General features: G+C 39.9%; 1 non-coding gene across 1 annotated transcript; it reads right to left on the bottom strand.

Moving 5' to 3' along the window:
* Window positions 1-12629: 12629 nt before the first annotated feature.
* Window positions 12630-12735, bottom strand: LOC145621725 (small nucleolar RNA R71). The gene has a single exon (XR_014108529.1). It is a non-coding gene; the product is annotated as a small nucleolar RNA R71 (small nucleolar RNA).
* Between the last annotated feature and the right edge of the window lie 1072 nt (window positions 12736-13807).

Genomic DNA, 13807 nt, shown 5'->3' with positions numbered 1-13807 from the left:
AATTTTTGCCACCTGGCCCCGTAACCTCAAAATTGCCTTCAATTTTGGAATTTTTTGACCTTTTTTCGCTCGGAAAAAAAAATGCCGAGATGTTTACCATGGACCCTAATACACCCTAGGAGTCTATTTGGGTGGGTCCAACCATCCAATATGCCTTTAAACAATCAATTTACCCGTTCCAAACTTGCATCGATATCGTGACCTCAAGCCTACCACGGACATTTATGGCAACATATAATGGTCATATATGGTTCCAAACGTCATTATATATCCGTAAGATGTATCCCCTAGAATCTAAAGACTTTTCACCACCAGGCCCGGTAACCTCAAAATTCCTCAAAAACCGTGGATTATGCCTTCAATTTTGGAATTTTTTGACCTATTTTCGCCTGGAAATAAAAATTGTAGAGATGTTTACCATGGTTCCTAATACCCTCCGGGAGTTCGATTGAGTGGGTGGAACCATCCAATATGCCTTAAAACGGTCAATTTACCCGTTCCAAATTGGCACTGATTTCGTAAACTAAAGCCTACCACGGCTATTTTGTACAACATATAAGGGACATATATGGTTCCAAACGTCATTATATGACCCTAAGATGTATCACCTAAGGTCTCAAAATTTTTCGCTACCAGGCCCCGTAACCTCAAAATTCCTCAAAAAGCGTGGATTATAGCCTTCAATTTTGGAATTTTTTGAACTTTTTTCGCCCGGAAATAAAAAATGCCGAGATGCTTACCATGGACCCTAATAAACTCAGGGAGTCTATTTGGGTGGGTCCAACCATCTAATATGCCTTTAAACAGTCAATTTATCTGTTCCAAACTTGAACCGATATCGTGACCTCAAGCCTACCACGGACATTTATGGCAACATATAATGGTCATACATTGTTCCAAACGTCATTATACGACCCTAAGATGTATCCCCTAGGGTCTCAAGACTTTTCACCACCGGGCCCCGTAACCTCAAAATTCTTCAAAAAGCGTGGATTATAGCCTTCAATTTTGGAATTTTTTGACCTTTTTTTCGCCCGGAAATAAAATATTTCGGGATGCTTACCATGGACCCTAATACACCCTGGCAGTCTATTGGGTGGGTCCACCCATCCAATATGCCTTTAAATAGTCAATTAACCCGTTCCAAACTTGCATCGATATCTTGACCTCAAGCCTACCACGGACATTTATGGCAACATATGATGGTCATATATGGTTCCAAACGTCATTATATAACCCTAAGATGTATCCCCTAGAGTCTCAAGACTTTTCACCACAGGCCCCGTAACCTAAAAATTCCACAAAAACCGCGAATTATGCCTTCAATTTTGGAATTTTTTGACCTTTTTTCGCCCGGAAATAAGAATTATTCAGATGTTTAGCATGGTACCTAATACCCTCCGGGAGTCCAACTGAGTGGGTGGAACCATCCAATATGCCTTGAAACAGTCAATTTACCCGTTCCAAATTTGCACCGATTTCGTAAACTGGAGCCTACCACTGCTATTTTGTACAACATATAAGGGTCTAATATGGTTCCAAACGTCATTATATGACCCTAAGATGTATCACCTAAGGTCTCAAAAATTTTTGCCACCTGGCCCCGTAACCTCAAAATTGCCTTCAATTTTGGAATTTTTTGACCTTTTTTCGCTCGGAAAAAAAAATGCCGAGATGTTTACCATGGACCCTAATACACCCTAGGAGTCTATTGGGTGGGTCCAACCATCCAATATGCCTTTAAACAATCAATTTACCCGTTCCAAACTTGCACCGATATCGTGACCTCAAGCCTACCACGGACATTTATGGCAACATATAATGGTCATATATGGTTCCAAACGTCATTATATATCCGTAAGATGTATCCCCTAGAATCTAAAGACTTTTCACCACCAGGCCCGGTAACCTCAAAATTCCTCAAAAACCGTGGATTATGCCTTCAATTTTGGAATTTTTTGACCTATTTTCGCCTGGAAATAAAAATTGTAGAGATGTTTACCATGGTTCCTAATACCCTCCGGGAGTTCGATTGAGTGGGTGGAACCATCCAATATGCCTTAAAACGGTCAATTTACCCGTTCCAAATTTGCACTGATTTCGTAAACTAAAGCCTACCACGGCTATTTTGTACAACATATAAGGGTCATATATGGTTCCAAACGTCATTATATGACCCTAAGATGTATCACCTAAGGTCTCAAAATTTTTCGCTACCAGGCCCCGTAACCTCAAAATTCCTCAAAAAGCGTGGATTATAGCCTTCAATTTTGGAATTTTTTGAACTTTTTTCGCCCGGAAATAAAAAATGCCGAGATGCTTACCATGGACCCTAATAAACTCAGGGAGTCTATTTGGGTGGGTCCAACCATCTAATATGCCTTTAAACAGTCAATTTATCTGTTCCAAACTTGAACCGATATCGTGACCTCAAGCCTACTACGGACATTTATGGCAACATATAATGGTCATACATGGTTCCAAACGTCATTATATGACCCTAAGATGTATCCCCTAGGGTCTCAAGACTTTTCACCACCGGGCCCCGTAACCTCAAAATTCTTCAAAAAGCGTGGATTATAGCCTTCAATTTTGGAATTTTTTGACCTTTTTTCTCCCAGAAATAAAAATTGCCGAGATGTTTACCATGGTTCCTAATAACCTCCGGGAGTTCAATTGAGTGGGTGGAACCATCCAATATGCCTTAAAACGGTCAATTTATCCGTTCCAAATTTGCACCGATTTCGTAAACTGAAGCCTACCACGGCTATTTTGTACAACATATAAGGGTCATATATGGTTCCAAACGTAATTATATGTCCCTAAGATGTATCCCCTAAGGTCTCAAGACTTTTCGCCACCGTGCCCCGTAACCTCAAAATTCCTTACAAAGCGTGGATTATGGCCTTCAATTTAGGAATTTTTTGACCTTTTTTCGCCTGGAAATAAAAAGTGTCGAGATGCTTACCATGGACCCTAATACACCCTGGGAGTGTATTTGAGTGGGTCCAACAATCTAATATGCCTTTAAACAGTCAATTTACCCGTTCCAAACTTGCACCGATATCGTCACCTCAAGCTTACCACGGACATTTATGGAAACATATAACGGTCATATATGGTTCCAAACGTCATTATATGACCCTAAGATGTATCCCCTAGAGTCTCAAGACTTTTCGCCACCTGGCCCCGTAACCTCAAAATTCTTCAAAAATCGTGGATTATAGCCTTCAATTTTTGAATTTTTTGACCTTTTTTCGCCCGGAAATAAAAATTGCCGAGATGTTTACCATGGTTCTTAATATCCTCCGGGAGTCCAATTGAGTAGGTGGAACCATCCAATATGCCTTAAAACAGTCAATTCACCCGTTCCAAATTTGCACCGATTTCGAAAACTGAAACCTGCCACGGCTATTTTGTAAAACATATAAGGGTCATATATGGTTCCGAACATCATTATATGTCCCAAAGATGTATCCCCTAAGGTCTCAAGACTTTTCGCCACAAGGCCCCATAACCTCATAATTCCTCAAAAAAGCGTGGATTATAGACTTTAATTTTGGAATTTTTTGACTTTTTTTCGCCCGAAAATAAAAAATGTCGAGATGCTTACCATGGACTCTAATACACCTTGGGAGTCTATTTGGGTGGGCCCAATCATCCAATATGCCTTTAAACATTCAATTTACCCGTATCAAACTTGCATCGATATCGTGACCTCAAGCCTACCACGGATATTTATGGCAACATATAATGGTCATATATGGTTCCAAACGTCATTATATGACTCTAAGATGTATCCTCTACGGTCTCAAGACTTTTCGCCACCGGGCCCCGTAACCTCAAAATTCCTCAAAAGCGTGGATTATAGCCTTCAATTTTGGAATTTTTTTACCTTTTTTCGCCCGAAAATAAAAATTGCCGATATGTTTTCCATGGTTCCTAATATCCTACGGGAGTCCAATTGAGTTGTTGGAACAATCCAATATTCCTTAAAACGGTTAATTTACCCGTTCTAAACTTGCATCGATTTCGTAAACTGAAGCCTACCACGGCTATTTTGTATAACATATAAGGGTCATATATGGTTCCAAACATCATTATATGACCCTAAGATGTATCCCCTAAGGTCTCAAGACTTTTCGCTGCCGGGCCCCGTAACCTCAAAATTCCTAAAAAAGCGTGGATTATAGCCTTCAATTTTCGAATTTTTTTGACCTTTTTTCGCCCGGAAATAAAAATTGCCGAGATGTTTACCAATGTTCCTAATACCCTCCTAGAATTCAATTGAGTGGGTGGAACCATCCAATATGCCTTAAAACGGTCAATTTATCCGTTCCATATTTGCACCGATTTCGTAAACTGAAGCCTACCACGGCTATTGTGTACAACATATAAGGGTCATATATGGTTCCAAACGTCATTATATGTCCCTAAGATGTATCCCCTAAGGTCTCAAGGCTTTTCGCCATCGGGACCCGTAACTGCAAAATTTCTCAAAAAGCATGGATTATAGCCTTCAAATTTGGAATTTTTTGACCTTTTTTCCGCAGGAAATAAAAAATGCTGAGATGCTTACCAGGGACCCTAATACACCCTAGGAGTCTATTTGGGTGGGTCCAACCATCTAATATGCCTTTAAATAGTCAATTTACCTATTGCAAACTTGCACCGATATCATGACCTCAAGCCTACCACGGACATTTATGGCAACATATAATGGTCATATATGGTTCCAAACATCATTATATGACCCTAAGATGTATCCCATAGGGTTTCAAGATTTTTCGCCACCGGGCCCCCGTAACCTCCAAATTCCTCAAAAAGCGTGGATTATAGCCTTTAATTTTGGAATTTTTTGACCTTTTTTTGCCCGGAAAAAAAAATTGCCGAGATGTTTACCATGGTTTCTAATACTCTCCGAGAGTCCAATTGAGTGGGTGAAACCAACTAATATGCCTTAAAACGGTCAGTTTATCCGTTTCAAATTTGCACCGATTTCGTAAACTGAAGCCTACCACGGCTATTTTGTACAACATATAAGGGTCATATATGGTTCCAAACGTCATTTTATGACCCTAAGATGTATCCCTTAAGGTCTCAAAACTTTTCGCCACCGGGCGCCATAACCTTTAAATTCCTTAAAAAGCGTTGATTATAGCCTTAAATTTTGGAATTTTTTGACCTTTTTTCGCCCGGAAATAAAAAATGCCGAGATGCTTACCATGGCCCCTAATACACCCTGGAAGTCTATTTGGGTGGGTCCAACCATCTAATGTGCCTTTAAACAGTCAATTTACCCGTTCCAAACTTGCACCGATATCGTGACCTCAAGCCTACCACGGACATTTATGGCAACATATAATGGTCATATATGGTTCCAAACGTCATTATATGACTCTAAGATGTATCTCCTAGGGTCTCAAGACTTTTCGCCACCGGGCCCCGTAACCTCAAAATTCCTCAAAAGCGTGGATTATAGCCTTTAATTTTGGAATTTTTTTACCTTTTTTCGCTCGGAAATAAAAATTCCCGATATGTTTACCATGGTTCCTAATACCCTCCGGAAGTCCAATTGAGTTGTTGGAACCATCCAATATTCCTTAAAACGGTTAATTTACCCGTTCTAAATTTGCATCGATTTCGTAAACTTAAGCCTACCACGGCTGTTTTGTACAACATATAAGGGTCATTTATGGTTCCAAACGTCATTATATGACCCTAAGATGTATCCCCTAGGGTCTCAAGACTTTTCGCCAGCGAGACCCAAAACCTCAAAATTCCTCAAAAAGCGCGGATTATAGCTTTCAATTTTGAAATTTTTTTGACCTTTTTTCGCCCGAAAATAAAAAATGCCGGGATGCTAACCATGGATCCTAATACACCATGGGAGTCTATTTGGGTGGGTCCAACCATCCAATATCCCTTTAAACAGTCAATTTACCAGTTCAAACTTGCACCGATATCGTGACCTCAAGCCTACCACGGACATATATGGCAACATATAATGGTCATATATGGTTCCAAACGTCATTATATGACCCTAAGGTGTATCCCCTAGGGTCTCAAGACTTTTCGCCACCGGGCCCCGTAACCTCAAAATTCCTTAAAAAGCGTGTATTAGCCTTTAATTTTGGAATTTTTTGACCTTTTTTCGACCGGAAATAAAAATTGCCGAGATGTTTACCATAGTTCCTAGTATCCTCCGGGAGTCTTATTGAGTGGGTGGAACCATCCAATATGCCTTAAAACGGTCAATATACCCGTTCTAAATTTACACCGATTTCGTAAACCGAAGCCTACCACGGCTATTTTGTACAACATATAAGGGTCATATATAGTTCGAAATGTCATTATATGACCCTAAGATGTATCGCCTAAGGTCTCAAGATTTTTCGCTACCGGTCCCCGTAACCTAAAAATTCCTCAAAAAGTGTGGATTATAGCCTTCTATTTTGGAATTTTTTAAACTTTTTTTGCCCGGAAATAAAAAATGCCGCGATGCTTACCATGGACCCTAATAAACTCTGGGAGTCTATTTGGGTGGGTCCAACCATCTAATATGCCTTTAAACAGTCAATTTACCCGTTCCAAACTTGAACCGATATCGTGACCTCAAGCTTACAACGGACATTTATGGCAACATATAATGGTCATACATGGTTCCAAACGTCATTATATGACCCTAAGATGTATCCCCTAAGGTCTCAAGACTTTTCACACTACTAATAAACTGCTGAATACTGACGGAATCTTTACGACGGACACGAAATTCCGTCGGAAAGCACATAATTTTCGAGGGATTTTTTTTCCGTCGTAAATTATGTGCTTTTCGACGGATTTTTCCGTCGTAAAGTATAATTTCCGACCGAATATACATCCGTCGGAATACAATTTTAAAAATTAAAAAAATTTTTTTTTTTTTACTTAAACCTAAAATGCAATCCCTTGCCCTAAATTCCCAGCACTTTTCCGCCTCTTTTTCTCCTTTTCTCCTCCTCCTCTTTCTCTCTCCTCTTCTCCCCTCCTTCGTTCTTCCTGTCTCCTTACTGCTCCTCTTTCTCTCTTCTTCTCCTCTCCTTCGTTCTTCTTACTGCTCCTCCTCTTTTCCTCTTCTCCTTCGGTCCTTCCCCTTCTCTTTCCTCTTCTCCTTCTACTGCTTCTTGTCTTCTCTTTCCTCAAGGTGAATGTCGACCGTCAACAACAGCAACAACAACCCACACATGATTATCAACGACGCAATAACGAAGGTTTTTAGGCGAAATTCGACCATGAAAAGTCTAGATCTAGAGTTTTCATGGTCGAATTTCACCTCATAAACCCAATATCGAGGTTTAGGAGGTGGAACAAGGTATGTATCTCTTTTTTTAAAAATTGTTGGATGTTTTTTTTTTATTTTTTTTAATATTTACGGTGGTTGGGGCTGTTTTGGTGCCGCGGTGGGTGGCTTAGGTGGGCGGTGTGGGTGGTTTAGGTGGACTGTGGTGGGCGGTGGGTGGGTGGTTTAGGTGGACTGTGGTTGGTTGGGTTAGATCTAGGTTTAGGTGGGGGGTTGTTCGGGTTTAGATCTGGGTTTGGTGTGTCGATGGTGTGTGGGTTATTTCGGGCTAGGGTCGTGGTGGGTGGGTTATTTCGGGTTGGGGTGGGTTATTTCGGGTTAGTGTTGAATGGGTTAAGGTGGTGGTAGATCTAGGTTATTGGTTTAGGGTCGTGGTGGGTCTGGTAGGTGGATTAGTTCGGGTTAGGTGGGTTGTGGTGGCAGTGGGGGTTGGATGTGGTGGTGCGTGGTGGTGTGGGGGTGGGGTGAGTTTTTTTTTTAATTTTTGGCTTATGGGTGGCAGTGGGGGTTGGACGTGGTGGTGGGTGGTGGTGTGGGGTGGGGTGGGTTTTTTTTTTATTTTTTTTGGTAAAAGTTTCCGACGGAAATTCCGTCGGAATTTTCCGACGGATTTGGTTTCCGTCGAAAATTTACGACGGACTTTTCCGGGCCTCAATTTGTCTTCCGATGCATGATTTCCGTCGGAAATGTATTTCCGACGGAAATTTCGTTGGAAAAGGCCATTTTTCCTACAAAGGGTTTTCCGACGACACGTTTCGACGGAATTCCGTCGGAAACCCTATTTCCGACGGAAAATAGGGTGTTTCCGAGGAATTTTTTCCGTCGAAAAACGACACTTTTCTAGTAGTGTCGCCACCGGGCCTCATAACCGCAAAATTCATCAAAAAGTGTGGATTATAGCCATCAATTTTGGAATTTTTTGACCTTTTTTCCCCAGGAAATAAAAAATGCTGAGATGCTAACCAGGGACCCTAATACACCCTGGGAGTCCATTTGGGTGGGTCCAACCATCCAATATGCCTTTAAACAATCAATTTACCTATTCCAAACATGCACCGATATCTTGACCTCAAGCCTTCCACGGACATTTATGGCAACATATAATGGTCATATATGGTTCCAAACGTCATTATATGACCCTAAGATGTATCCCATAGGGTCTCAAGATTTTTCGCCACTAGGCCCCGTAACCTCCAAATTCCTCAAAAAGCGTGGATGGGCCTTTAATTTTGGAATTTTTTGACCTTTTTTAGCCCGGAAATAAAAAATGCCGAGATGCTTACCATAGACCCTAATACATCCTGGGAATGTATTTGGGTGGGTCCAACCATCCAATATGCCTTTAAACAGTCAATTTATTTGTTCCAAACTTGCACTGATGTCGTGACCTCAAGCCTACCACGGACATTTATGGCAACATATAATAGTCATATATGGTTCCAAACGTCATTATATGACCCTAAGTTGTATGTCCTAGGGTCTCAAGACTTTTCGCCACTGGACCCCGTAACCTCTAAATTCCTCAAAAAGCGTGGATTATAGCTAGGGATGTCAACGGGGTGGGGCGGGTTTTGGCATTTCCATCCCCATCCCCGCCTCCCATTTTCATCCCATCCCCACCCCCATCCCCACGGCGGGTCTGGAAATTTTCTCCATCCCCGCCCCGCCGGGTCTAACTGCAAAACCACCCCCGCCCCACCCCATGTGGATATCCATCCCCGTTTTAGCCCCACATAATCCCCGCCCCATACCCACCAAATCCCCACCTGAAATCCACCACAAATAATATATTTAAGTCAAGCCTACAGCTCAAATACAAAGAAAGCAGTACATACTTCACATATTGAAAAAAAAAATAACAGTAACTCAAATTGTCCAAAGTTTAAAATTAAAAATACTACAAGTTTACAAATATTAAAATATATAATAATAAATCCATTATGCCTTGAATTATTCGCAGCAAACTCCACTTGTTCCGGAATCGATATCCCATGTTTCAAATTCTTCCTTTAATTCACCCACTAATTTAGCAAACTCATCATTCTTGAATTCTCCACAATCTGCAAATACAACAATGTGACTTAATTAAAAAAAAAAAAAAAAAAAAAAAAAAAAAATAATAATAATAATAATAATAATAATAATAGTTTTAAATCAAATGTTATTTTAGCTATCTACCTTTAAGAGTAGCCCATATCCAATTTTGAGTACACATTAAAGCTTCGATTGCTTCCGGTAAAAGCCGACTACGATAAGGATTAAGATCCCGACCACTTGTGCTAAATGCGGACTCCGATGCAACAGTAGAAACAGGAATGCTCAATATATCTCTTGCTATTTGCTGAAGAATGGGATATGTGCCTCCATTTGTCTTCCACCAATTAAGAATATCAAAATCTTGGACTAGAGGCACATTAGCAGCATCTAAATACTTATCCAATTCAGAAATTTCATGACTTGGATCCTTATCTTGTTGCAAAAATTCTGCAAATTCTTGCATAAAGGCCTCTTCATTGGCTTTGCTACTACTACCCAAATGAAAAGGTTGTTGGCTACTACTACCTTGAGTTTTACCGATCTTAGAGCCATATTCTTCAACCAATCTTTATAGAAGATCACTAATTCTACCAACCTCAATTTCAAAGTCATGCTCATCAAAATTTTTTTGCAAAATAAAACCGAATAAGAGCCATTTTGTATCTAGGATCTAGTATTGTTGCCACTCCCATTAAATTATTCACATTAGCCCAATATTTGTTATATTTCAGCAACATAATGTCAGCCATTTTCTTTACATAATCATGAGGAGATAAAAGCCAACCAGAAAGAGTAATTCTCAAAGCACAAATTTTAGGAAAATAAAGATTGGTAGCGGGGTAATTTGTTCCTGAAAAGTTAAGGGTAGTTTTACTAAACACTTCTAAATGTTCACATATTTTCTCAACTTTTTCCCTATCTTTAGGTGTCGATGGATTCTTATATAAATTATTTCGAGCACTTCAAACAACAAACACTTCTCTATAACAAATAGCAATAGAAAGCATTTAGTGCTAACTTTCTAGTACACTCAGGAGCTATTTGCTTAGCAACTTGTTCAAACTTTTGTACTCTCTTATCAGAAGCAGTCCAAAACACAACACTAACCCTAATCCTTTGAACACCATTTGATACCACAGCACTTAAACCATCTTGAACAATCAAATTTAAAATGTGAGCACAACAACGCATATGAAAAAAAACACCTTGCAATAAAAGTGAGGTATATGGAAACACTCCTTTCAAAATTTCCATCATTGCATCATTAGTCGAACAATTATCCACAGTTATAGATTACATAATTGAATGCTTTCTTTCAATGCATCAGCAAGGACCTTGGTAGTATGAGGGGCAGGGACATATAAAAACCTATCAAAACCATTGAAATTGACATATAAAAACCTATCATCATCACTTATAATTACTATGATATTTTCCAGGGAACATCAATATAAAGGCAACCAAAAAACTATAATAATACAAAGGCAACCAAAAAAATAAACGAGTTATAAGTAACTAGAAAACAATACCTTATGATCGGACTTTGCAACTTCCATGTATTATCAATGAAATGTGAGGTGACTGCCATATAACCTTTTCTCTGGTTGTCAGCAGGCCACATGTCAGTAGTTAAGGCAATCGCCCTTTACTTTCCCTCAACAAGGTTGCAACATTCTCCTTCTCAAGCTCATATCTTTTCATAATATCTTTTCTTGTTGTGTTTCGAGATGGCACTCTTGCTATACTTTCTAAAACCCATATGTTCAACCATGCTAATTTGGATACTCATGCAAAATAATCATCTCCGCCAAGTCTCTTCTTCCATCTTCTTGGTGGAATTCATAAGGGGCCAATGTTATCGTTTCATTCTTATCATTCAAGTTTTTTTGTGTACCAAACAATCTTGATTGTCGAATATCTTGACATACTCTCTTTGGACATATTTTTAAATGATCTTTCACATGCGTAGTTCCTGCTTTTGACCCACCAGCAAGTAGCTTAGAGCAATGGTTGCACTCAGCTTTTACTACATCACCAACCTTCTTTCTCTTAAAGTCAGACCACACTGCTGAAGTATGCCTACTAGTTATTGGTAGGACAGAAGGATCGGAATTAGTCTCCACGGGACTTCCATCGTCATCCAATCTAATTGGAGTATTACTAGCTGAAGTGGGAACACTAGCATTATTGTCATTCTTTGATATCATTCTCCCCTAAAACAAATTGCAGTAATTTAATGGTCAATTCATGAACAAATTAAACTACTACTTTCAACAAGTCAACACATAATCCTTTAGTGTACTTAAAAAAAGATATCCTACAAGTATCTGACCCTTGAACCTCCCAATTTCCCAACAAATACAAATTATCAACATATACTTTGAAAGTATCAATATCTATGGTTAACAGTAGACAAAATTGAACATACAAGTACAAATTATTCTATATCATGCAACTAGACAGATCAAATACAAATTATACAAATACCCTTGAACCTCCATTATTGTCATACAAATACAAATACAAAATAAAATGTAAATAGACACATGTAACTCAAAAAACAAGTAATCAAACATAATAGCAAATTATTAAGGTAATTAACCAAATTATTTTTCATAAAAAAAAAAAATGGTTTTGTTACCTAGGACATACTCACAGACGCAAATCAATTTAATGAACTCATACATAATCAAACTTGTAGATTTAAGCATCCAAAACCTTAAATCTTCACCCTAGATAGAAGGAGTAAGAGAATTGGAAGATACTCCACCATCTTCACCCTCAAGTGAAGACTTAGATAGCCCTAATTCGCCATCAAGTCCGGAAATCAACCCCTTTTCAAACTTTAAGTTCGAAAGTGAAGAAGGTCCTAAAATGGGAGAGAACACACCTTTGAGTCGTCTTGGGGCTCCCGAAGCCTTTAGAGCCCAAAGTGGGATCCTAACTCCTACCACTCAAGCCAACAATTTTGAAATCAAGCCCAATTTGATTGCTTTGATAGAGAGGAAACAATTCTTGGGTGGAAAATTTGAGAGCCCTCATGAGAATTTAAAAGAATTTGAGAAATATTGTGACACAATCAAAGCCAACGGGGTGACTCAAGAGTACATCCCTCTCAAGATGTTTCCATTTTCTTTAATTGGGAGAGGTCTAGAATGGCTAGAGAAGGAGGTGCCCCCTAACTCTCTCACAACTTGGGACCAAGTGACTACGGCTTTCTTGAGGAGATTTTATAACCATAGGAAGACCGCCGAGGCTCGATCGTTGATTCAAGGCTTTCGCCAAAAGAGTGGTGAGACTCTAAGTGCGGCATGGGACCGGTACAAGGAGCTTCAACGCCAATGCCCACATCATGGGATACCCAAGTATCAACTCATCCACACTTTCTATGGAGGTCTCTCACCTCAAGGGAGAACAAGCCTAGATGCCGCCGCCGGCGGTCCAATCATGAACAAGGGAGAGGATGAAGTGGAATGCATCATAGAGGAGGCCGCAAAGCATTATGATGATTGGTACGAAGGAGAAAGGGAGGCCACTTCTAGTAAAGGGGTCTATGCATTGGAGCAAGCCAACACAATCAACAACCTTTCTTCCCAAATCTCCAAGATGGCCAAGAAAATGGACGAAATGATGAAAGAAAGGTCCAACCCTCATGGTAATACCTCCCCTTCAACCAAGGGAGGCAATGGTATGGCCACTTCTTCCCCCTCATCTTATAATAAAATGCCTCAAGGATGCATGTTTTGCTCAAATTGTGAAACCTATGATCATGATACCTCCCATTGTGTGTATGCTTGTGAAGTTCAACCCCCCCTATGAACATGATGATAATGTAGAAGATGTCAACGCTATGAATTTTGCTCCTAGAATGGAAAATGTAGGGAACTTGAGGCCAAACCCCAATCAAATGGGGAATTGGAATCAAGGTGGAAAAAGTGGTGGTGGTTATGGTAACCAATACCATGGTGGGGGAGGCCCTTCCAATTTCAATGGAAGAGGCTACTCTAACCAAAGAGGGTATGGCTACCAAAACCAACAACCCAACTCCCGATACCAAGACCATCAAAATCAAAATTTTGGTGATCAAGGTAACATGGGAAACAATCGACAAAGCAATGTTCCCAACCAAGGCACCGGAGGCAATAGGGGCCAAAATGTTTCTAACTATGCCCAAACCAATAGGCCTCCGGGTTTCCATCAATCCCAACTTCCTCCACCTCAACAACCTCTTCAAATTGAGGCCCCTCCTAATGATCCCGTGATGGCTAAGCTAGATGCCATCATGAAAATGCATGAGGAGGAAAAGAATAGAAATGAGGAGGATAAAAAGAGAGCCAATGCTCATATGAAAATGCTTGAAACCCAAATTGCCCAACTTGCTTCCAATTCCTCTTCTTCTTATTCTTCCTCTATCCCTAGTCAAGGAGTCAA

This window comes from Chenopodium album, chromosome 27 (assembly GCF_948465745.1).
Source record: "Chenopodium album chromosome 27, dcCheAlbu1.1, whole genome shotgun sequence".
Taxonomy (NCBI): domain Eukaryota; kingdom Viridiplantae; phylum Streptophyta; class Magnoliopsida; order Caryophyllales; family Amaranthaceae; genus Chenopodium; species Chenopodium album.
The sequence above is the reverse complement of the archived record's forward strand: the minus strand, read 5'-3'. Positions and strand labels throughout refer to the sequence as shown.